At 40.0% G+C, this 26,326-nt stretch overlaps 1 long non-coding RNA gene across 1 annotated transcript in view; it reads left to right on the top strand.

Moving 5' to 3' along the window:
- The window catches only part of LOC143609034 (uncharacterized), a 52,754-nt gene extending 29,176 nt beyond the window's left edge, over window positions 1-23,578 (top strand). The window contains exon 2 of the long non-coding RNA XR_013149409.1: window positions 19,911-23,578. This is a non-coding gene — a long non-coding RNA (uncharacterized LOC143609034). The remainder of the gene's footprint in view (window positions 1-19,910) is intronic.
- The last annotated feature ends 2,748 nt before the right edge of the window (window positions 23,579-26,326 follow it).

Consider the following 26,326-nt stretch of genomic DNA (forward strand, 5'->3'; position numbering starts at 1 on the left):
TCATATTATCTAATAAAATATATTGGGATACCTTGAGCTTGAAGGACTTGGGATTTTCTGTGGCTAGAATTTCTCCAGTCTGAATATAGTTCTTGATAGGATGGATCCATGATCCTTTATCATTTGAGGATAAAGGATCCCATAGCACGATTTCTTTATCTTTTGTTATCTCCCAAATTTCCTGTTCTCCTATTGCTGGCGTGAGAATGTGGATTATTGGGATTTTCAAATCTTCAGGAATCTTCAGAGATGAGGCTAGGTTTCCTAAGACATCTGCCCCGGCGTTTTCTTCCCTTGGTACCTGTGTAATACTAAATATTTCGAAGGATTTCGACAATTCTTTCACAACATCTAAATATTTCATTAGTTTCTCACCTTTAACAGCGTAAGAGCCATTAAAGTGGTTAGTTATTAATAAAGAATCTGCATAAACTTGAAGATACCTGATCCTCATGTTTTTGGCTAGTTGCAAACCTGCGATTAAAGCTTCGTACTCTGCTTCGTTGTTTGTTGCCTGGAACTCACAAGCTATAGACTGGGGTAATATGTCCCCCTGTGGCGATTTCAGTAGGATCCCTAATCATGTTCCTCTTACATTAGATGCTCCATCAGTGAAGAGTATCCAAGGATCCTTGGTCTTTTCAAGTTGTTGTACTTCCAAGTCAGCTTCTTTTTGTAGATCGCTAGTGAAATCAGCCACAAAGTCTGCTAGTGCTTGAGACTTGATTGCTGTTCTCGGCTCGTATTGGATATCATATGCACTTAACTTTACAGCCCACTTAGCCATTCTACCTGACAACTCTGGTTTTCTAAGAACATTCTTTACGGGATAGTTAGTTCTCAAAGTTATAGGGTGGGTCTCAAAATAATGTCTCAGCTTAGTAGAAGCCATAATAAGTGCAAGAATTAGTTTTTCTAAATGAGAATACCTGGACTCCGCATCTAAAAGACGTTTACTTACATAGTATACGGGATGTTGTTCACCTTCATGATCCTTTACCAAGACTGCACTTACTTTATTTCCTGAAACAGCAAGATATAGATACAAGGATTCTCCATCCACAGGCTTCATCAGAGACGGAGCTGAGGATAAGTAATCCTTCAGGGCTTTGAGAGCAGCTTCAAGTTTTTCAGTCCATTCAAACTTCTTGTTCTTTCTCAGGATATCATAGAAGTCTTTACACTTCTCGGAGGATTTTGAGATAAACCTATTCAAGGCTACTATTCTCCCGGTAAGTCTCTGGACGTCTTTTGCATTTGCAAGAGATTTGAGATTGACAATAGCTTCGATCTGCTCCGGGCTTGCTTCAATTCCTCTTTTTGTGACCATATATCCAAGAAACTTTCCGGCCTTATCACCGAAGTGGCATTTGGACGGATTTAGTTTCATGTTATATTGGTCTAGGATATTGAATGCTTCCTCGAGGTCTCTGAGGTGATCCTCTGCCTTCTTCGACTTTACCACCATATCATCTATGTAGACCTCCATAGTTTTACCCAATTGGTCCTTGAACATCATGTCGAATAATCTTTGGTATGTTGCCCCTGCATTTCTTAGTCCAAACAGCATAGCAGTATAACAATATATGCCGGTTGGAGTCATGAATGTTGTATCTTCTTGATCAGATAGTTCCATCTGAATTTATTGGAATCCAGAGGAAGCATCCATAAAGGTAAGCATTTCATGTCCAGCCGTTGCATCCTTGGGGCATGCCTTGTTTAAATCGGTAAAATCGACAAACACCCTCCACTTTCCATACTTTTTTCAAACAACGACCACATTAGCTAGCCATCGAGGGTATTGAACCTCTCTGATCATACAGGACTTAAGAAGTTTCTCAACTTCTTCTTGTATGATCTTGTTCCTCTCAGGATTGAATTTTCTTCGCTTCTGATGGAAAAGTTTAACAGATAAATCAAGGACGAGTTTATGAGTGATTACCTCTTTCGAGATACCTGTCATATATGAGTGTTTGAAGGCAAAAGTTGATCATCTTCGTCCTAGGAAGGATATTATATCCTCCTCTATTTTGTTGGGATACTGGATCCTAGGAGCACTTTATTTCTGGATCATTGGGGTCCGATGATACTTCTTTGAGGTCCTTCTCCCGAGCTTCCAATACATTCCTAGGATTTTGCTGTAATTGCTATGCTATAGTTTGCTTGGCTGCTGGCTTCATTGATGACGAATAGTAGTTCTTAGCCTCTGCTTGGTCACCTACTATATTTACAACTCCCCAAGGAGTTGGTAATTTTATGCATTGGTGATAAGTTGAAGCTACGGCCTTCATTCCATGGAGCCAGGGCCTGCCTAAAATAACATTGCAACAAGAAAGGTTATCTATAACACAAAATTTTTTGTACAAATTTAACCCTTCGATATAGATTGGGAGGTTGATGTCCCCCAATGTCTTCTTGGTTTCACCACTGAAACCGACTAGCACCGATGTTCTGGGAATGATTTCTGAATCCGGGATGTTCATCTTTTTGAGGACGTCATGATGGATAATGTTGACTGAGCTACCCCCGTCTACTAGGATCCTGCGTACATAATGGGTAGAGATAAATAAAGTAATGATCAAACCATCATGATGAGGATCCTGAATGTTTAGCTTGTCTTCCTCGTCGAAGAATATTCTTTTGTATGTTGTTAATGTGGTTGACACTATAGGATGATCGTCGTTATCCATCTTGATTTCCTTGGCGAATCCTTTTGCTGCATAGAAAGAAGTTCTGCATATGTCTGAACCTCCCGAGATGAAATTAATTGCTCGAACATGCGGCTTGTCTTGTTGAGGATCCTGGATTCTTGACTTGGAAAAGATTCTTTGGTCAGTCATTCGAGTGGTGGGGATGAGTGGTCTTCTTTCATCATCCAACTCGAATTCTTCCGAGGGACTTTCTTCTACGGTACAGGAATCTCGAAATAATTCGTAGTCCCTGGAAACAAAGTTGATCACATGTGCATCTGGCGGTGGTGGCGTTGCTTTTTGTGGAAGGTCTTCAGGATCCTGGATCTTGGATTTCTTCTTTCCCAAGAGTTCTTTAAAGTGACCCTTGCTTAGGAGGTACCCAATTTCTTTCCTTAACCCGATGTATTCGTCCGTCGCGTGGCCAAAGTCTTCGTGGAATGCACACCACTTAGACTTGTCCTTGAAGCTGACGACCTTCTCATTCTTTCGGGGCCACCTTGCCTTTTCTCCCAGATCCTTCATGGCACAAATCAAGCCGTGAGTATCTACAGAGAAACAGTAGTCGGAGATGCAAAGGTAATCTTCATCGTCATCTCCTTCTTCAACTGCCCGCACGTTCTAATTGTTGAACTTCGCGTATGGCTTTGGGGCAATTGTTTAGCCACGATTTTTATACTGAGGATCCTTTATTCTTAACTGTCTTATAGATAGATTATCCTTGAAATAAATATCAGGATATAAAAATCGTGGCCCTTGAGAAGAGGTGAAAACCCCTTAAACCTTAGGAAGTGATACGTCTACCATATATCGTAGGATCCTCCATATAGCCTGAAACAACCAAATTGTCAGCCACTAAGCGTGTATTGGTCCCGCTGCCCCGAACTATACGATGGATAGCTTGCGCAACTAGCGATCGTGAGAAAGGAGAAAACCTTTAAACCTTAAGGGATATGACCATTGGGGATCATATCCAAACGTGGGCAAGGCCAAGGGATATAGTAAAGTACCTTATATATGAAGGAGAGGTGGCCAACCCCTTATATATTGAACTTCTTATTGAAACCTGCCTTGTTACTTAAGAACTTGGAAAAAATAAATGTTAAGAATATATTATTCTTAGAATAAAAAGAATAAAAAATAAATACGTAATCAGATAGATATTACCAATTTTAGGATCCTTGATCCTTTAAGGATATTATATATTTCTGGATACTGGATCCTGTTTAAAAAAAAACTTCTTGAGGTGAATGGCATTCCATGCTCTTGGTAATCTGTTGCCTTCATAGTTATCAAATGATATCCCCCTTTCCTGCTTCAGACTCAATCTGATAAGGTCCTTCCCATTTGGGTGCTAATTTCCCATCAGCCGGATTTGTGGTGTTCTGGAAGGCTTTCCTTAGTACTAGATCTCCTTCTTGAAATCTTCTGATTCTGATACTTTTGGTATATGCCCCAGCTAACCTTTGTTGATACGCAGCCATTCTGATTTTTGCTAGATCTCTGAGTTCTTCTATGGTATCTAAGTCTTCAAGGAGAATTTCTTTACTAGCTTCAGAATCACGGATGCTGGTTCTAGCAGTAGGGACCACCATTTCTGTGGGAATAAATGCTTCTTATCCAAACACCAAAGAGAAAGGTGTCTGGCCAGTTGCATTTTTGGGTGTAGTTTTGTCTGCCCAAAAAACTTAAGGAAGTTCTTCGGCCCATTTTCCCTTTTTGGATCCTAGCTTTTTCTTTAGATTGTTGATGATGATCTTGTTGCTAGACTCTGCTTGGCCATTGTCTTGAGGGTGAACAGGAGTCGAAGTAATCATTTTGATGCCACAACTGTCACAAAAGTTAGTAGCTCTTTTCCTAATAAACTGGGAACCATTGTCACAAACAATTTCAGCGGGAATACCAAATCTAGTTATAATATTTCGTTTAATAAAAGATATTACTTCCCTTTCACGGACTTTTACAAATGCCACTGCCTCAATCCATTTGGAGAAGTAGTCATGGCGAGCATAAAGACTTTTCCACCTGGTGCTTTTGGTAGCTTGCCCACAATATCCATACCCCATTTAACAGATAAACCAAGGCCGAGTTTATGAGTGATTACGTATTTCGAGATACTTGTCATATCTGAGTGTTTGAGGCAAAAGTTGATCTTCTTCGTCCTAGGAAGGATATTATATCCTCCTCTATTTTGCTAGGGATACTGGATCCTAGGAGCACTTTTATTTCTGGATCTTCGGGGTCCAATGATACTTTTTGAGGTCCTTCTCTCGAGCTTCCAATACATTCCTAGGATGTTGTTGTAATTGCTATGCTATAGTTTGCTTGGCTGCTGGCTTCATTGATGACGAATAGTAGTTCTTAGCCTCTGCTTTGTCACCTACTATCTTTACAACTCCCCAAGGAGTTGGTAATTTTATGCATTGGTGATAAGTTGAAGCTACGGCCTTCATTCCACGGAGCCAGGGCCTGCCTAAAATAACATTGCAACAAGAAAGGTTATCTATAACACAAAATTTTTGGTACGAATTTAACCCTTCGATATAGATTGGGAGGTTGATGCCCCCCAATGTCTTCTTGGTTTCACCACTGAAACCGACGAGCACCGATGTTCTGGGAATGATTTCTAAATCCGGGATGTTCATCTTTTTGAGGACGTCATGTTGGATAATATTGACTGAGCTACCCTCGTCTACTAGGATCCTGCGTATATATTGGTTAGAGATAAATAAAGTAATTATCAAACCGTCATGATGAGGATCCTGAATGTTTAGCTTGTCTTCCTCGTCGAAGAATATTCTTTTGTCTGTTGTTAATGTGGTTGACACTATCGGATGGTCGCCGTTATCCATCTTGATTTCCTTGGCGAATCTTTTTGTTGCAGAGAAAGAAGTTCCGCATATGTCTGAACCTCTCGAGATGAAATTAATTGCTCGAACATGTGGCTTGTCTTGTTGAGGATCCTGGATCCTTGACTTCGAAAAGATTCCTTGGTCAGTCATTCGAGTGGTGGGGATGAATGGTCTTCTTTCATCATCCAACTCGAATTCTTCCAAGGTACTTTCTTCTACGGTACAGAAATCTCGAAATAATTCGAAGTCCCTGGAAACAAAGTTGATCACATGTGCATCTGGCGGTGGTGGCATTGCTTTCTGTGGAAGGTCTTCAGGATCCTGGATCCTGGATCTTGGATTTCTTCCTTCCCAAGAGTTCTTTAAAGTGACCCTTTCTTAGGAGGTACCCAATTTCATTCCTTAACCCGATGCATTCGTCCGTCGTGTGGCCAAAGTCTTCGTGGAATGCACACCACTTAGACTTTTACTTGAAGCCGACGACTTTCTCATTCTTTCGGGGCCACCTTGCCTTTTTTCCCAGATCTTTCATGGCAAAAATCAAGCCGTGAGTATCTACAAAGAAACAGTAGTCAGAGATGCAAGGGTAATCTTCATCGTCATCTCCTTCTTCAACTGCCCGCACGTTCTGATTGTTGAACTTCGCGTATGTCTTTGCGTTGTTGTTCCTATTCTAGGATCCTTTATTCTTCTCGGGTGTTTCTTGTTTTGTTTGTCCCCCGAGATGATCCTGGATTTTTTTATCTTCTTCCAAGCGGATGTACCTTAATGCCCTGCTTCTGACTTCATCTAATGTCCTGCGTGGAGTCATCACTAAATCATCATAAAAAGGGGAGCTCTTTTGAATTCCCATCTTGAATGGTTCAACAACAGTAGTCATATCAAGGTTTAGGATATCTAGAGCTTCCTTTCCGAACTTGGTAACGAAATCCCTAAGGGATTCATCACTATTTTGGAAAATACGATATAAATCACTGGTCAACCTCTCAAATTTCCGTCTACAGGAAAATTGTGTGTTAAACAAATTAACTAAATGAGAGAAAGATGTAACCGAGAAAGGTTGGAGACTTAGTAGCCATTTTAGTGCAGCTCCTGTTAGAATGGCTCCAAATCTTTACAAAGGCAAGCCTCCTTGAGTCTTTAGGAACAGGATTAATCTTCATCCTTTCCCTATATTGAGCAACATGTTCCTTAGGATCGGTGCTCTCGTCATATGTCTTCATGTTGGGGGTTTGGAACCGCTTCGGGATTTCAGAATCACATATGGGCGGAGCAAATCTGGATAGTTTGTGACTTCCCTCTGGTACCTCAGGAATTGGACGTATGACCCTCGGGACACTGGATATCATATCCTTTTGCTTTTGTAATTCCCTGGCCATGGCCTGATTGATACCTGAATCCTGCATGGAAACTCGGTTAGTATCTAAGGATGTAGCATCATACCAGTTACCTCTCTGTTGGGAGGAATTTGATATTCCAGACGAGTATCTGGGATAAGAGGAGTCAGCAATCAGAGTGGGTCCTCCAGAAGCTATGGTCTGCATTGGGGATTATATCCCCTTCGTGGACATCAGAGGATCGTTGATGTTGGACCCCTGAGGCTCCTTGATTTGGAAAGAAGGACCCGTGCTTGGGATATGTCCTAGTAGATCCTGACGGAAAGAAGGTGTCATCTTGTCGATAATATGAGGATCCTTGATTTTGTTGTCCCATGGATCCTTGATGGAAGTTGGAGGACATTGGCTGAACTAGCGAGAATCCTTGAGCCTGTTGACCCGTGGACCCTTGTTGAAGAATATGTGATCCTAACTAAAAGAGTGAGGATCCTTGAGCTTGCTGACCCATGGACCCTGGTTGCAGGATAGAAGATCCTGGCTGAAACATCGAGGATCCCTGAATCGGTTGACCCAAGGACCCTGGTTGCATGATAGAGGATCCTGGCTGAAACATCGAAGATCCCTGAGCCGGAGGGCCCATAGACCCTGGACTGGTGAAATCCAGCATCCTGGGCACCAGGGGAATGAGATCTTCTGCTAGCCTCTTGTTCTTCCTGAGATCTTCTATCTCACGAAGGAACCTTTGGTTGGTCTTGTTCTGCTGCTCCATGTATGCTTTAACCTGCGAAAACATAGATGAAACATCACTGTTAGTACTAACCACCGGGGTAGCAGCAGCGGTTTTTGAGCTCTGGAAGACTAGTAGTTGTTTCTTTCTCCCAGCAGCTGCAGTTCGTTGTGCTCCCGTGATTGGCGGAGGCATCGGTGGCAAGGTCCTTGATGAGAGAGAAACCGATGATGGTATGGTTGATAAAGCAGAGGTTGATTGAGAGGCCATTAGTAGTGATATGGGTATGGAAAAGTTGAAAATGATAAGAATAATATTGATTATAGCACCAATTGCCCCACGGTGGGCGCCAAATTGTTTTGGAAAAAAATCAACTAAGGATCAAGTATCCAGATTTGTAAATGTGAGGTAAGGGGCTAACACAATAACGGCCAATGTATGAGCGTGATATAAGTGAACAAAATGATTTGATCACGAGGGAAAAAGCCCTTAACCAAGATAGTCTTACTTCGGTCAAAACTTATCGAGGCAATCGTTGTTAAAATAGCTCCGGTCAAAGATTAATAGTATAATCATTGGTCGAAGTATCTTAGTCAATGATCAACGGGAAAACCTTTGGTCGTTAGTATATGGTTATCGTGGTCTCCGGCACAAAAAACCCCCGGACGGTGAAAACTATCACCGTCAAGTTTATTAATGAAAAAAGGATGTTACAAACGTTTGTGGAGTATATGATCGAGGTAACAATGCAAGCTAGTGTATAGAGAGAATTGTTGAATCTGCTCTAGTGTGTGTGAGAATACAAGTGTGTTTCCTATTCGACCATTACTCGTTTAAATAACTTAAACAAGAATAACAACATTTCCTAATTAGACGGAAGTCTTCCACTAGCCTCTCCATGACTTTGACCTCGTGCGTATAGTCGTTCAGCAGCGAGATAATCGGAAGCACAAGTCACACGGCCGTTGGTGATATTTAAACTTCAATCTTCTAGAGAGTTCGTCCATCATCAGTTGTGTTGAATTAGGATCCTATATCCATGTTCCAGCCATAGGGTGTTCCGTGAGGATAATTGATGCTAATGCGTCTCAAAGTTGATATACATGTCTAACACATCACAATACTAAATGCAATCGTTAGAAAATAAACAATACCGAGGATCGTCGATCCTTTATATCCTTATATGTATTTCAAGAATAATCTATCTATAAGACCGTTAAGAATAAAGGATCCTCAGTATAAAAATCGTGGCCTAACACTACCTAAAATAACATTGCAACAGGAAAGGTTATCTATAACACAAAATTTTTGGTATGAATTTAACCCTTCGATATAAATTGGGAGGTTGATGTCCCCCAATGTCTTCTTGGTTTCACCACTGAAACCGACTAGCACCGATGTTCTAGGGATGATTTATGAATCCGGTATGTTCATATTCTTGAGGACATCATGTTGGATAATGTTGACCGAGCTGCCACCGTCCACTAGGATCCTGCTTACATAACGGTTAGAGATAAATAAAGTAATAATCAAACCGTCATGATGAGGATCCTGAATGTTTAGCTTGTCTTCCTCATCGAAGAAGATTCTGTTGTGTGTTGTTAATGTGGTTGACACTATTGGATGACCCCGTTATCCATCTTGATCTCCTTGGAGAATCTTTTTGCTGCAGAGAAAGAAGTTCCACATATGTCTGAACCTCCCGAGATGAAATTAACTGCTCGCACATCTAGCTTGTCCTGTTGAGGATCCTGGATCCTTGAATTGAAAAAGATTCTCTTATCAGTCACTCGAGTAGTGGGGATGAGTGGTTTTCTCTCATTATCCAACTCGAATTCTTCTACGGGACTTTCTTCTATGGCACATGAATCTCTAAACACTTCGTAGTCTCTGGAGACAAAGTTGATCACATGGGCATCCGGCGGCGGTGGTATTGCTTTCTGTGAAAGATCTTTAGGATCCTGGATCTTGGATTTCTTCCTTCCCAAGAGTTCTTTAAAGTGACCCTTGCTCAAAAGGTATCCAATTTCTTTCCTTAAGCCGATGCACTCGTTTGTCGCGTGGCCAAAATCTTCGTGGAAGGTGCACCACTTAGACTTGTCCTTGAAGCCGACAACCTTCTCATTCTTTCGGGGCCACCTTGCTTTTTCTCCCAGATCCTTCATGGCACAAATCAAGCCATTAGTATCTACAGAGAAACAATAGTCGGAGATGCAACGATAGTCTTCATCGTCATCTCCTTCTTCAACTGCCCGTACGTTCTAATTGTTGAACTTGGCGTATGGCTTCGAATTGTTGTTCATATTCCAGGTTCCTTTATTCTTTTCAGGAGATTCTTGTTTCGTTTGTCCCCCGAGACGATCCTGGATCTTTTTTTCTTCCTCTAAGCGGATGTATCTTAATGCCCTGTTTCTGACTTCATCTAATGTCCTGCACGGAGTCATCACTAAATCATCATAAAACGGGGAGCTCCTTTGAATTCCCATCTTGAATGCTTCTACAGAAGTAGTCATATCAAGGTTTGGGATTTCTAGAGCTTCCTTGCCGAACATGGTAACGAAATTCCTAAGGGATTCATCACTAGGCTGGATAAGACAATATAAATCACTGGTTAACCTCTTAAATTTCCGACTACAGGAAAATTGAGTGTTAAACAAATTAACTAAATGAGAGAAAGATGTAAACGAGAAAAGGGGAGACTTAGTAGCCATTTTAGTGCAGCTCCCGTTAGTGTGGCTCCAAATACTTTGCAAAGGCAAGCCTCCTTGAGTCTTTCAGGAACAGGATTAATTTCCATCCTTTCCCTATATTGGGCAACATGCTCCTCAGGATCGGAGCTCCCATCATACGTCTTCATGTTGGGAGTTTGGAACCGCTTCGGGATTTCAGCATCACATATGGGTGGAGCGGATCTGGATAATTTGTGACTTCCCTCTCGTATCTCAGTAATTGGGCGTATCACTCTCGGGACACTAGATATCATATCCTTTAGCTTCTGTTACTCCTTGGCCATGGCCTGGTTGACACCTGAATCCTGCATGGGAACATGGTTAGTATCTAAAGATATAGGGTCGTACCAGTTACCTCTCTGCTGGGTGTAGTTCGGGATTCCAGACGAGTATCTGGGATAAGAGGAGTTAGCAATCAGAGTGGGCCCTCCGGAAGCTATGGTCTGCATGGGGATTATATCCCCATCACGGTCTTCGGACGATCGTATGTGCTGGATTCTTGAGGATCCTTGATCCTGAATAAAGGACCCTTGAGGTTGAGAATTATAGGACCCTTGAACATATAACCCAGAGGATCCCGGCGGAATGACTGAAGACCCCTGCTGAAATAGCGAGGATCCTTGAGCCTGTTGACCCATGGACCCCTGCTGAAGGATGGACGATCCTGGCTGAAAGAGTGAGGATCCTTGAGCCTGCTGACCCATGGATCCCTGTTGAAGGATGGATGATCCTGGCTGAAATAGTGAGGATCCTTGATCCTGCTGACCCATGGATCCCTGTTGAAGGATGGATGATCTTGGTTGAAAGAGTGAGGATCCTTGAGCCTGCTGACCCATGGATCCCTATTGAAGGATGGATGATCCTGGCTGAAACATTGAGGATCCTTGAGCCTGTTGACCCATGGACCCTGGTTGCAGGATATAGGATCTTGGCTGAAACAGTGAAGATCCTTGAGCCTGCTGACCCATGGATCCCTATTGAAGGATGGATGATCCTGGCTGAAACATTGAGGATCCTTAAGCCTGTTGACCCATGGACCCTGGTTGCAGGATGGACGATCCTGGCTGAAAGAGTGAGGACCCTTGAGCCTACTGACCCATGGATCCCTGTTGAAGGATGGATGATCCTGGCTGAAAGAGTGAGGATCCTTGAGCCTGCTTACCCATGGATCCCTGTTGAAGGATGGATGATCCTGGCTGAAAGAGTGACGATCCTTGAGCCTGCTGACCCATGGATCCCTATTGAAGGATGGATGATCCTGGCTGAAACATTGAGGATCCTTGAGCCTGTTGAACCATGGACCCTGGTTGCAGGATATAGGATCCTGGCTGAAACAGTGAAGATCCTTGCGAAAGCTGAGCCATGGATCCTGGACTGGTGAAATCCAGCATCCTGGGCACCAGGGGAGTGAGATCTTTTGCTGGCCTCTTATTCTTCCTGAGATCTTCTATCTCACGAAGGATCCTCTGGTTAGTCTTGTTCTGTTGCTCCATATATGTTTTAACCTGCGAAAACATAGATGAAACATCACTGTTAATATTAACCACTGGGGCAGCAGCAGCGGTATTCGAGCTCTGGAAGATTGGTAGTTGCGTTATGCTTCCAGTTGCAGCAGTTCGTTATGCTGCCATGATTGGCGGAAGCATCGGTTGCAAAGTCCTCGATGAGAGAGAAGCTGATGATGGCATAGTTGACGATGAAGAGGTGGATTGAGAGGCCATTGCGAGTGTATAGGGTATGTAAAAATGAAGGTTAATGAGAATAATATGGATTATAGCACCAATTGCTCCACGGTGGGCGCCAAATTGTTTTGGACAAAAATCTACGAAGGATAATGTATCCAAATCTGTTATGTGAGGTAAGGTTCTAGCTCGATAATGACAATTGTATAAGTGTAATATTGGTGATCAAAAAGGTTTGATTACGAGGGAAAAAGTCCTTAACCAGGATAGTCTTACTTCGGTCAAAACTTATCGACGTAATCTTTGAAGAAATGACGTGGGTCAAGGATTAATATGTTAATCTTTGGTAAAGTCACTTCAATCAAGGATCAACAAGGTAACCTTGGTCAATGAGTATATGATTATCGTGGTCTCCGGCACAAAAACCCCCGGACGGTGAAAACTATCACCGTCGATTATATTGATAAACAAAAAGTGGTTACAAATGCGGTGGAAAATATGATCGAGATTACAAAGTATGGTAGTGTAGAGAGAGTGTTTTCTTCTGCTCTAGTGTGTGTGTAAGTACATGTGTTTACCTACTCGATCATATCTCGATTAAATAAGATAATAACAATAACCATATTTCCTATTTATCTGGAAATCCTCCACTTAGCCGCTCCACGACCATTGACCACGTGCTATTAGCCATCCAGTAGCGAGATAAGTGGGAGAATGAGTCTTATAGCCGTTGTTGATATTTGCACGTTCATCTTCACACGAAATTGTCCATTAACAGCTACATTGAAGTAGGATCCTAGATCCATGTTCCAGCTATAGGATGTCCCGTGAGGATAACTCGTACAAGTACGTCTTAAAGTTGCTACACCTGTCTAACACATCACCATACTAAACGCAATCATTAGTAAACAAGTAATACCGAGGATCGTCAATCCTTTATATCCTGATGTATATTTCAAGGATAAACTATCCATAAGACAGTCAAGGATAAAGGATCCTCAGTATAAAAATCATGGCCTAACAATAACAAGATCATCATAGAAAGAGGAGTCTTCTCTTACCCCAACTTAAGAGCTTCCATTGCCGAAGCAGGATTTAGATTTGGAATCTCTAGCGACTCCTTGCTAAACCTGGTAATAAAATCTCTCAAGGATTCCCCAGGATTCTGGGTAACCCTATAAAGATCACCTGTCATATTCTCAAATGTTCTACTGCAAGAAAACTGGTTATTGAAATAGTTAACAAAATGAGAAAAGTAGGTGATGGTGTTAAGAGGAATACTCAGTGGCCATTTCATGGCTGCTCCAGTCAAGGTAGACCCAAATCCCTTGCATAGACATGCTTCCTTGATTTCTATAGGGATTGGGTTGATCGCCATACGCTCCCTATACTGTGCAACATGTTCCTCGGGATTCGTTGAACCATCATAAAGTTTCATATTTGGGGATTGAAACCGTTTTGGGATCTGCACGTCACTAATTGATGGCACAAATCGGGATATTCTGTGACTATCACTGGGAACTTCGGCTATGGTATGGATTACACCAGGAACATTTGAGATCATGTCCTTAAGCTTCTGTAATTCCCCGGCTAAACATGAACTTATGCCTGCATCCTGCAAAATCCTTGATTAGCATTAAAGGGAATTGTATTGAAAGTGTTACCCTGATTAATATTCTGAGGAACAGTCTGGGTGTTGTAGCTTGCATTCCCAAACATAGTATTTCCTAGAGTAGCAAATGGAGTGGTCGTAGTGTTAGCCTGCAATGAGATAAAGTCCCCCTGGTGCATCTCAGAGGATCCTGCAAACGGTTGAGTCTGAACAAATGGTTTCTAAGGAGTAGAGAATCCTGATGAAGGCACTCCTGAGGATCCTGCCTGTTGCTGAAATCCTGAGGATATCGCCTACTGTTAAGGACCCGAGGATCGCGCCTGATGGAACAATCCTGAGGATCCGGACTGTTGAAACAATCCTGAGGATCCTCCCTGTTGCGACAATCCTGAGGATCCTGCATGTTGAAACGGCCCAGCAGAAGATGCATGCAAGTACCTTTGGGATCCAGATGAGTGCAATGCTGCTGACCCTGAGTGCTGGAAAAATGAGGATTCAGAGTTGTATGCCATGGTCGACTCCGGACGCACCAATCCTGTGGATCCTAGAGGAGTGAAATCCAGAGATCTCGGGACTAGTGGTGTGAATTCTTCCACCGGCCTCTTGGCTTTCCTGATATCTTCCAGTTCCTTCACGAGCATCTGGTTGGTCTTGTTCGGGCGATCCATCTGTTCCTGTAACTGTCTATACATAGACAGAAGGTCGTTGTTGGATACCCTGATGGGATCCTAGGGAGACGGTCTCCATCCTAAGAACACGGGAGTAGCAGGTTTATTCTGAGTGTTGTCAGGTTTCTTCGGGATACCACCCGCAGGAGGAGGAGGCATAGAAAGCCTCACAGAGGAATCTAAAGCTACGGCAGAAGAGGAAACATTATTCGGTTTGGAAGACATGTTGTGGATGTTTAAAGTAGGGTTTAATTTGAGGGTTAATAATGATCAAAGCACCGTCTGCCCCAGGGTGGGCGCCAAATTGTTTCGGTCAAAAATTAACAAAGTAATTTTGTGATCAAATTCGTATGTGAGGTAGAGTGCTTGATCAAAAATATGGTGAACACAATGATTTAATTTCGTGGGAAAAATCCCTTGATCTTGAGGATCGCCGGAACAAAAAACCCCTGGACGGTGAAAACTATCACCGTATATTTATTAATAATAAAACAGGTTGATTACAAGTGTTAAAGCTGATAATAGATCAATTGCTAAGTGTTACAATAAGTTTCAGTAGCTATGAGTGCGAGGTGTGTGTTCTAAATGACCAATTCAGCTCGTTTAAATAAATAAAAGACTACAACTAAAATTCCGAGAAATCCGGGATAAACCCTAGACTAAGTCTTCCACTATCCCTTGCTTCACACATTCGAATTGATTGAGCTTCATAAATAACCGTTGCAAACCTACGTCTTTAGTAGCACATTAAACACATGGCTATGTTTGCAAAAAAAAACAAAACAATAAAGGATAGTTGGATTAGCAAAATATAATCCTCACAATACTTGTATCGGCAGGATAGGCTGAAATCCCTAAAACGTGAACAATCCTGAGGATAAAAATCTACTCCCAAATATATATATATATATAGGATTGATTTATTTTGAGAACCACTTTGAGTTTTAAGAACTCGAAAGAACTCAACGTAAAAAAAATTTTTCGAATTTTTTTTACACATGTGTAATACGTAAGTGTAAGTGATGTACAAAAAATTACAGTATTTTTGTACACACCGAATCGACTTTTTACACATGTGTAACTAACGTTTAAACTTGTGTAGTTATCAAAAATACTTATTTTCTCTTCTGCTTCATTTTATAATCAAATTTAATCTCAGCCATATATTTCATATCATTTAATTAAATGTGTGGTTTAAAATTTAGTTCTTAAAATTCTTAAAACTCACAATGGTTCTCAAAATAACCCTCCTATATATATATATATATATATATATATATATATATATATATATATAATGCTATTATTTTACAAGAAAACTAGATCTCTCACTTAAAGGGTGAAGTTATCCTTATAAACTTGGTCTCTCCTATTGCAGTATCACTTTTTAGAGCTATGTTTTACATCAATCGACCTGTATCCTCCTTCCGATCAAAAGCCCTAAAAATTAGTTCGAAATTCCGAAAAAAAAGTATAACGTCGTTAAGTCCTTTTTAATAGGGGACCACTAGGCCAACTTTTTAAAATTTAGGACCACAAGTAGCGATAAAATAAATACGGATTATTATCGGTCAAATATCAATCAATTGGAATTATTAAAATCCAATAAACCAAAATTTTTAATATTTTTTGAAATTGGTTATGAGTTGAGAAAATACAAAAGATAATGATAAATTTATAAAAAAAGTATTAATTAATTGAAAATAAGATAGAAAAGTTAGTGATTTCTATCCACGTAGCTAAGTTACCCGAAATATTGAACATTTATGCTTCATCGGGGAATAGCTTTAGGATCCTGGATCCTCAATCTCTCGATCTTTAGTAAAAGCTTAGAAAATTCGCTGCAAATAGTTTACGTTAATAATTGGGGTTAAACCCGTTAAACTGGGGACAAGCCCAAAAATAAACTGGGGACAAGCCCAACAAACTGGGGACTAGCCCGTGCAACTGGGGACAAGCCCGTGTAATCTGGGGACAAGCCCGTGTAAACTGGTGTTAAACTGGCGACATGGCCCTTAAGAAGAGGTGAAAACCCCTTAAACCTTAAGATTAAACTGGCGACAAGGCCCTTGAGAAGAGGTGAAAACCCCTTAAACCTTAGGATATGGTACGTCTACCATAAATCGTAGAATCCTCCATATAGCCGGAGACAACGAAATTGTCAGCCACTGAAAGTGTACTGGTCCCGCCGCCCCGAACTATACATTGGATAACGTGCGCAACTGGCGATCGTGAGAAAGGTGAAAACCTTTAAACCTTTGGGAATATTACCGTCGGGGATCATATTCAAACGTGGGCAAGGCCAAGGGAAATAGTAAAGTACCTTAATTGCAACGGAGAGGTGGCCAACCCCTTGAACATCAAGTGACTCGTAATAATCCTGCATGGTTACTTAAACCTTGGAAAAAAAGAAAAGTTAAGAAGTAATAATAAATTAAATAGCATAATAGATCAGAAAGATGTTACCACTTTAAGGATCCTTGATCCTATTTCTGGATGTTATATCCTCTCTAGATAGTGGATCCTGATTAGAAAAAATATTTCTTGAGGTGAATGGCGTTCCAAGCTCTTGGTAACCTGTTGCCTTCCATTGTGAGCAAATGGTATGCTTCTTTTCCTGCTTCAGACTCAATCTGATAAGGTCCTTCCCATTTGGTGCTAATTTTCCATCAGCCGGATTTGTGGTGTTTTGGAAGGCTTTCCTTAGCACTAGATCTCCTTCTTGAAATCTTCTGATTATGATGTTTTTGTTATATGCCCTAGCTACCCTTTGTTGATACGATGCCATTTTGATTTTTGCTAGGTCTCTGAGTTCTTCTATAGTATCCAAATCTTCAAGGAGAACTTCACTGTTAGTTTCTGGATTACGGATGCTGGTTCTGGCAGTGGGAACCACCATTTCTGTTGGGATTACTACTTCTGATCCAAAAACCAAGGAGAAGGGTGTCTGGCCTGTTGCATTTTTGGGTGTAGTTCTATCTGCCCAAAGAACATAAGGAAGTTCTTCAGCCCATTTCCCCTTCTTGGATCCTAGCTTCTTTTCTAGATTATTGATAATAATCTTGTTGCTAGATTCTGCTTGGCCATTGGCTTGAGGGTGAACTGGAGTCGAAGTAATCATTTTGATGCCCCAACTGTCACAAAAGTTTGTAGTTCTTTTTCAAATAAACTGGGAACCGTTATCACAAACAATTTCAGCGGGAATACCAAATCTAGTTATAATATTTCGTTTAATAAAAGAAATTACTTCCCTTTCACGGACTTGTACAAATGCTTCTGCCTCAATCCATTTGGAGAAGTAGTCAGTCATAGCAAGCATAAAAACCTTTCCACCGGGTGCTTTGGGTAGCTTGCCCACAATATCCATACCCCATTTCATGAAAGGCCATGAGGAGGATATAGGATATAGAGGCTCCGCTGATTGATGAAGGATATTCGCGTGTCTCTGGCAAGCGTCACACTTTTTAGAGTATTCCACTGCGTCTCTTTTCATCGTTGGCCAGAAATACCCGGTTCTGAGAATCCTGGAAAACAACGCTCTTCCACCAGTGTGATTGCCGCAATCTCTTTCGTGAAAATCCTTAAGTACCTCTTGTATCTCGGGATCCTCGATGTATCTTAGATATGGACCTGCAAGAGATTTTCTATACACCATATTATCTAACAAAATATACTGGGATACCTTGAGCTTGAAGTTCTTGGGATTTTTTGTGGCTGGAATTTCTCCAGTTTGAATATAGGTTTTGGTAGGATGGATCCATGATCCTTTATTGTCTTAGGATATAGGATCCCAGAGCACGATTTCTTTATCTTTTGTTATCTCTCCAATTTCTTGTTCTCCTATTGCTGGCGTAAGAATGTGGATTATTGGGATTTTCAAATCCTCAGGAATCTTCAAAGATGAGGCCAAGTTTGCTAAGGCATCTGCCCCAGCATTTTCTTCTCTTGGTACCTGTGTAATATTAAATATTTCGAAGGATTTTGACAGCTCCTTCACAACATCTAAATATTTCATTAGTTTCTCACCTTTAACAGCGTAGGAGCCGTTAAAGTGGTTAGCTATCAATAGAGAATCTACATAAACTTGAAGATACCCGATCCTCATGCTTTTGGCTAATTGCAAACCTGTGATTAAAGCTTCGTATTCTGCTTCATTATTTGTTGCCTGGAACTCACAACCTATGGACTGGGGTAATATGTCCCCCTGTGGCGATTTCAGTAGGATCCCTAGTCCTGTTCCTCTCACGTTGGATGCTCCATCTGTGAAGAGTATCCAAGAATCCTTCGTCTCGTCCAATTTTTGTACTTCCAAGTCAGCTTCTTTTTGTAGGTCACTAGTGAAATCAGCCACAAAGTCCGCTAAAGCTTGAGACTTGATTGCTGTCCTTGGCTCGTATTGGATGTCGTATGCACTCAACTTTACAGCCCACTTAGCCATTCTACCTGACAACTCTGGTTTTCTAAGCACATTCTTTATAGGATAGTTATTTGTCAAAATAATAGGGTGAGTTTCAAAATAATGCCTTAGTTTAGTAGAGGCCATAATAAGTGCAAGGATTAATATCTCTAAATGAGAATACCTGGATTCCGCATCTACAAGGCTTTTACTTACATAGTATACTGGATGTTGTTCACCTTCATGATCCTTTACCAAGACTGCACCCACTGCATTTCCTGACACGACGAGATAAAGATACAAGGATTCTCCATCCACAGGCTTCATTAGGGCCGGGGCTGAGGATAGGTAATCCTTTAGCGCCTTGAGAGTGGCTTCATGTTTTTCAGTCCACTCGAATTTCTTGTTCTTTCTCAGGATATCATATAAGTCTTTACACTTCTCAGAGTACCTCGAGATGAATCTATTCAAAGCTGCTATTCTTCCCGTTAATCTTTGGACGTCTTTTGCATTTGCAGGAGATTTGTGGTTGACAATAGCTTCGATCTGTTCTGGGCTCGCTTCAATTCCTCTTTTTGTGACCATATACCCTAGATACTTTCCAGCCTTGACACCGAAGTGGCATCTGGATGGATTTTGTTTCATATTGTACTGATCAGGGATATTGAATGCTTCCTCGAGATCTCTGAGGTGATCATCTGCCTTCTTGGACTTTACCACCATATCATCTATATACACTTCCATAGTCTTGCCCAATTGGTCTTTGAACATCATATTGACCAACCTTTGATATGTTGCTCCTGCATTTCTTAGTCCGAAAGGCATAGCAGTATAACAATATATACCTGTTGGAGTCATGAATGCCGTGTCCTCTTGATCAGATGGTTCCATCTGAATTTGTTGGAATCCAGAGGAAGCATCCATAAAAGTGAGCATATCATATCCAGCCGTCGCGTCCACCATGGCATCTATATGTGGTAACGGAAAAGGATCCTTGGGACATGCTTTATTTAAATCTGTGAAATCAACACATACCCTCCACTTTCCATTCTTTTTTAAAACTACGACCACATTAGCTAGCCATCGAGGATACTGAACCTCTCTGATCATACCGGCCTTAGGAAGTTTCTCAACTTCTTCTTGTATGATCTTGTTCCTTTCAGGAGATAATTTTTTTGCTTCTGATGGACGGGTTTAATAGATAAATCAAGGCCGAGTTTATGAGTAATTACCTCTTTTGAAATACCTGTCATATCTGAGTGGTTGAAGGCAAAGGTAGATCACCTTCGCCCTAAGAAGGATACTATATCCTCCTCGGTCTTGCTGGGGATCTTGGATCCTAGGAACACATTTATTTCTGGATCTTCTGGGTCCAATGATACTTCTTTAAGGTCTTTCTCCCTAGCTTCCAGCACGTTCCTAGGATGTTGCTGTAGTTGCTATGCTACAGTTGGTTTGGCTGTTGGCTTCATTGATGAAGAGTAATAGTTTTTAGCCTCCGCCTGATCACCTACTATCTTCACTACTCCCCAAGGGGTTGGTAACTTGATCCATTGGTGATAAGTCGAAGCTACGGCCTTCATTCCATGGAGCCAAGGTCTACCTAGAATAACATTACAACAAGAAAGGCTATCTATAACACAGAATTTTTGGTAAGAATTTAACCCTACGATATAGATTGGAAGGTTGATGTCCCCCAATATCTTCTTGGTTTCACCACTGAAACCGACTAGCACCGATGTTCTGGGAATAATTTCTGTGTCCGGGATGTTCATCTTTTTGAGGACCTCATGTTGGATAATGTTAACCGAGCTGCCCCCGTCCACTAGGATCCTGCGTACATAATGGTTAGAAATAAATAATGTAACAATCAAACCGTCGTGGTGAGGATCTTGGATGTTCAGCTTGTCTTCTTCGTCAAAGAAGATTCTCCTATCTGTAGTTAATGTGGTGGAGACTTTTGGGTGGTCTCCGTTGTTCTTCTTGACTTCTTTTGCTAATCATTTTGCTGCAGAGAATGAAATTCCACATATGTCCGAACCCCCCGATATAAAGTTAACCCCTGACGCATCGGACTTTTTCAGATGAGGATCCTGGATCCTTGAGGTGAAAAAGACTCTTTGATCGGTCATTTGAGTAGTGGGGATGAGCGGTCATTTCTCATCGTCCAGTTCGAATTCTTCTATGGGATTGTCTTCTATGGTACAGGAACCTCGAAATAATTCATAGTCTCTGGAGACAAAATTGATCACATGTGCATCCGGAGGCGGTGGCGTTGCTTTCTGTGGAAGATCTTCAAGATCCTTGGTTTTGGATTTCTTTCTTCCCAAGAGTTCTTTAAAGTGACCCTTGCTCAGGAGATACCCGATTTCTTTTCTTAAACCAATGCACTCGTCTGTCGCATGGCCAAAGTGTTCATGGAAAGCGCACCATTTAGACTTGTCTTTAAAGCCGACGACCTTCTCATTCTTTCGGGGCCACCTTGCATTTTCTCCTAGATCCTTCATAGCAAAAATCAAGCCATGAGTATCTACGGAGAAACAATAGTCGGAGATGCAAGGGTAATCTTCATCTTCATCCCCTTCTTCTACTGCTCGCACGTTCTGATTGTTGAACTTGGCGTAAGGCTTTGCATTGTTGTTCCTGTTCCAGGATCCTTTATTCTTCTCGGTTGTTTGTCCCCCAAGAAGATCCTAGATCTTTTTATCTTCTTCCAAGCGGATGTATCTTAATGCTCTGCTTCTGACTTCATCTAAAGTCCTGCATGGAGTCATCACTAAATCATCATAAAACGAGGAGCTCTTTTGAATTCCCATCTTGAATGCTTCAACAGCAGTAGTCATATCAAGATTTGGGATTTCCAGAGCTTCCTTTCCAAACCTTGTAACGAAATCCCTAAGAGATTAATCACTAGGTTGGATAATACGATATAAATCACTAGTTAACCTCTCAAACTTCCGACTACAAGAAAATTGAGTGTTAAATAAATTGACTAAATGAGAGAAAGATGTGACCTAGAAAGGCGGGAGACTTAGCAGCCATTTTAGTGCAGCTCCCGTCAATGTGGCTCCAAATCCTTTACAAAGACAGGCTTCCTTGAGTCTTTCCGGGATTGGATTAATTTCCATTCTTTCTCTATATTGAGCAACATGTTCCTCTGGATCAGTGTTCCCGTCATACGTCTTCATATTGGGAGTTTGGAATCGCTTCGGAATCTCAGCATCACATATGGGCGGAGCGGATCTGGATAGCTTATGGCTCCCTTCTGGTATCTCAGGAATTGGACGTATCACTCCCGGGACACTGGATATCATATCCTTCAGCTTTTGCAACTCCCTAGCCATGGCCTGGTTGATGCATGGATCCTGCATGGGAACATGGTTAGTATCTAAAGATATAGGATCATACCAGTTACCTCTTTGCTGTGTGGCGTTTGGTACTCCTGATGAGTATCTGGGAAAAGATGAGTCGGCAATAGGCGTGGGTCCTCCCGAAGCTATGGTTTGCATGGGGATTATATCTCCAAAATGAACTTCAGAAGACTGTATATGTTGCATCCTGGAAGATCCTTGATCCAGAGCAAAGGATGCTTGAGGTTGATAAGCATGGGGACCTGGAGCATACCACCCAGCCAAACCCGGTGGTACCATTGATGAGCCCTATTGGGGTTGTGAGGATCCTGGAGCTTTCAGACCCACGGACCCTTGTTGAAGGATATGTGATCCTGGCTGAAAGAGTGAGGATCATTGAACCTGTTGGCTTGTCATGTTTGGTTGCAGGATAGAGGATCCTGGCTGAAACATTGAGGATCCCTGAATTAACTGTCCCACGGACCCCGGTTGCAGGAGAGAGGATCCTGGCTGAAAGATTGAGGATCCCTGAACTGACTGTCCCACGGACCCCGGTTGCAGGATAGAGGATCCTGGATGAAAGATTGAGGGTCCCTGAGTTGGTTGAGCTAGGGATCCTGGACTAGTGAAATCCAACATCGTGGGCACTAGGGGAGTGACATCTTCCGCTGGCCTCTTATTCTTCCTGAGATCTTCTATCTCACAAAGGATCCTCTGTTTAGTCTTGTTCTGTTGCTCCATATATGCTTTAACCTGCGAAAACATAGATGAAACATCATTGTTAGTGTTAACCGCCGGGGTAGCAGCTGTGGTTCTTGAGCTCTGGAAGACTGGAGTTTGCGTCTTGTTTCCTGAAGTAGCAGTCCTCTGTGCTCCCGTGATTGGCGGAGGTAGTGGTGGCATGGTCCTCGATGAGAAAGGAATTGATGAGGGCATGGTTGACGAAGTAGAGGTTGATTGAGAGGACATTGATAGTGATATGGGTATGAAAGGTTGAAAATTGATAGAAGATAATTCGGATTATAGCACCAATTGCCCCACGGTGGGCGCCAAATTGTTTTGAACAAAAATCTGCTAAGGATCAAGTATCCAAATTTTTAAATGTGAGGTAAGGTGCTAACGTGACAATGAGGAGTGTGTAATCGTAGTCTGAATGAACGCAATGATTTAGTAACGAGGGAAAAAACCCTTAACCAAGATAGTCTCACTTTTGGTCAAAACTTATCGAGGCAATCGTTGGTAAAATGACTCCGGTCAAGGATTAACGATATAATCTTTGGTCGAAGTATCTTAGTCAATGATCAACGGGATAACCTTTGGTCGTCAAGTGTATGGTTATCTTAATCTCCGGCAAAAAAAACCCCCGGACGGTGAAAACTATCACCGTCAAAGTTTATTGATATCGAAAAAGAGGTTACAATTGGTGGTGAGTATACGATCGAGATTACAATAGTAGCTAGTGAGTAGAGAGAATAATAGTATATGCTCTTAAGTGTGTGTGAATACATGTGTCTTTCTAGCTCGATCATATCTCATTTAAATAATAAAAATAAATAACAATAAGTCCTAACTATGCGGAAGTCTTCCACTTAGCCGCTCCATGACCTTGACCACGTGCGTATAGTTGTTCAGCAGCGCAATAACCGGAAGAACAAGTCATACGGCCGTTGATATAATTTGAACTTCAATCTTCTAAATAGTTCGTCCATAACCAGCCATACTTTGTTAGGATCCTTTATCCATATTCTTGCTGCAAGAAGTTCCACAAGGATAATTGATGCTAATATGTCTTGAAATTGATGTACCGGTCTAACATATCACCATATTTAAATGCAATTATTAGTAAACATAAAATACCAAGGATCGTTAATCCTTTATATACTGTCATATATTTCCATGATATATTATCCATAAGACAGTCAAGGATATAAGATATTCAGTAAAAATATGTGGCCTAACAGGTAACACAATACCCCGAAACATTTCATATGCTTCTTAGCAAACACACCTCAATCCAATCAATTATAAGTGCTGCATATATCCAATACAATAGACTGCAAATGTATGTAATAGATAACTACTGCATATATGTAATACAACATATTGCATATGTGCGTACCAGAAAAATGCTGCATATATGTAATACAATAGACTTCATATGCATCTAATATATAAGTATTGAATATATGTAATACAACATACTATATATGTAGGTAATAGATTAGTGTTGCATATATGTAATATAACATACTATATATTAGGTCTAGATCGGGTGAAAGATATAGGGAACGATGGAGTGAGAAAAGAAATAATGACAGGTTTAAATTTAAGTCAATTCCAATTTTACCCCCTCATTAAAAACACAGCTTTATTTTTTTATTTTATTTTCCCCTTCCTTTATCATCAACCATTGATAATGTAAAATCAATGGTTTTAATAGAGTTATCTAGTTATCTCTATAAGATGAGTTCTCTCTTGATCCCACCCCTATATATATCCTATATATATAGGTAAGGATCTTAAGAGAAGAATTTGAAAATTGAGAACGTTGAGAACCATTCTAGACCAATAAAAAAACCTTTCAAAAAATTATAAAACAAATTTTTTCATGCTTCTCAATTGAGAACATTGAGAGCCATTTCTCATTCTTCTGAATTTTCAAATGGTTCTCACATATCCTGATTATATATATATATATATATATATATATATATATATATATATATATATATATATATATAATCAGGATATGTGAGAACTATTTGAAAATTCAGAAGAATGAGAAATGGCTCTCAATGTTCTCAATTGAGAACTCCTCTTAAAAATAGAGAACTAGTAAATAATTATTTTTAACTATTTCAAAAAAACTTATTTCGTGCTTTTTTTTTCTTTCCTCCTTCTAATAAGATGATATTGATAATAAAAAAAAACCTTATCGGTGTAGTACTGTAGTGCATATGTGCACTAATGCTATTGCATATATACAATAGTGTTTTATTGCTTACAATACAACACAATTGCGTTATCCAATACACACTATTGAATATATGCAAATACGACACTAATAATTATATGCAAAACACATTATCGCATATGTTTAATACAACACTAATGCACATATGCACTATATCGATTTTTTAAAATTTTGTATATAATATAACACTATTACAAATAAACAATACAAACAACTATATATATATGCTATTCAACACTATTTCAAATATCAAAATGCACACTATTGCACATATGCATTATAAAAAAAGACGTTGTATTGCATATATGCATTACTCGTAAATTTTTTTTATTATTTATTATTTATATATTTTTTTGTGGTGAAGAATAACAACATATAAGAATGATGAAAGAAAAAAAATTTTAAAAATATTTTTTTAATAAAATTAAAAATATTTTATTATTAGTTATATAGTTCTCTCCGTAAAATAAAGTTCTCTCATGATCCTCTCCCTATATATATATATATATATATATATATATATATATATATATATATATAGGGGAGAGTTATACTAAAAAGAAGTAGTTTCCTAAGAAGACTAAGAATAAATAATAACCATCGAATCATGTTAATCAATGGTTAAGATTTAAATTTACTAATAGCCGACATAGTTTCCTAAAATTACTCTTTTATCATTATAACGGACATAGTTTCCTAATATTGTTTTTTCACCATTATTTTTAATGCCAGGTGTCAAAAATTTGTTGGTTCTTACCATTCTTATAAAACTCATTATTCTTATTTGAACCATTTTCTATATTATATATATATATATATATATATATATATATATATATATATATATAGGGGTGGGATCTAGAGAAAACTAGAGAACTAGTAAAGAATTATTTTTAACTATTTTTTAAAAATGATTTTGTGATTTTTTTTTCTTTACTCCTTCTAATAAGATGATATTGTTCCTAAAAGAAATAAAAAATTAAAAAAAATAAAAAATAATAAAAAAAAACCGTCGATGTAATGCGTATGTGCATTAATGTGTATTTTATATATAAAATAGTGTTTTATTGCATATAGTACAACATAAATACATTATCTAATACACAATATTGAATATATGGAAATACAACACTAATAATTGTATGCAAAATACATTATTGCATATATGTAATACAACATTAATGCACATATGCACTATATCGATTTTTTTTTTATTTTTGTATATAATATAACACTATTGCAAATATACAATACAAACACCTATATATATGCTATTCAACACTATTTCAAATATCAAAATGCACACTAT

The sequence above is a fragment of the Bidens hawaiensis genome, unplaced genomic scaffold (assembly GCF_021521415.1).
Source record: "Bidens hawaiensis isolate Kalapana, Puna unplaced genomic scaffold, B.hawaiensis_p1.1 tig00000001_1, whole genome shotgun sequence".
Lineage (NCBI taxonomy): Eukaryota > Viridiplantae > Streptophyta > Magnoliopsida > Asterales > Asteraceae > Bidens > Bidens hawaiensis.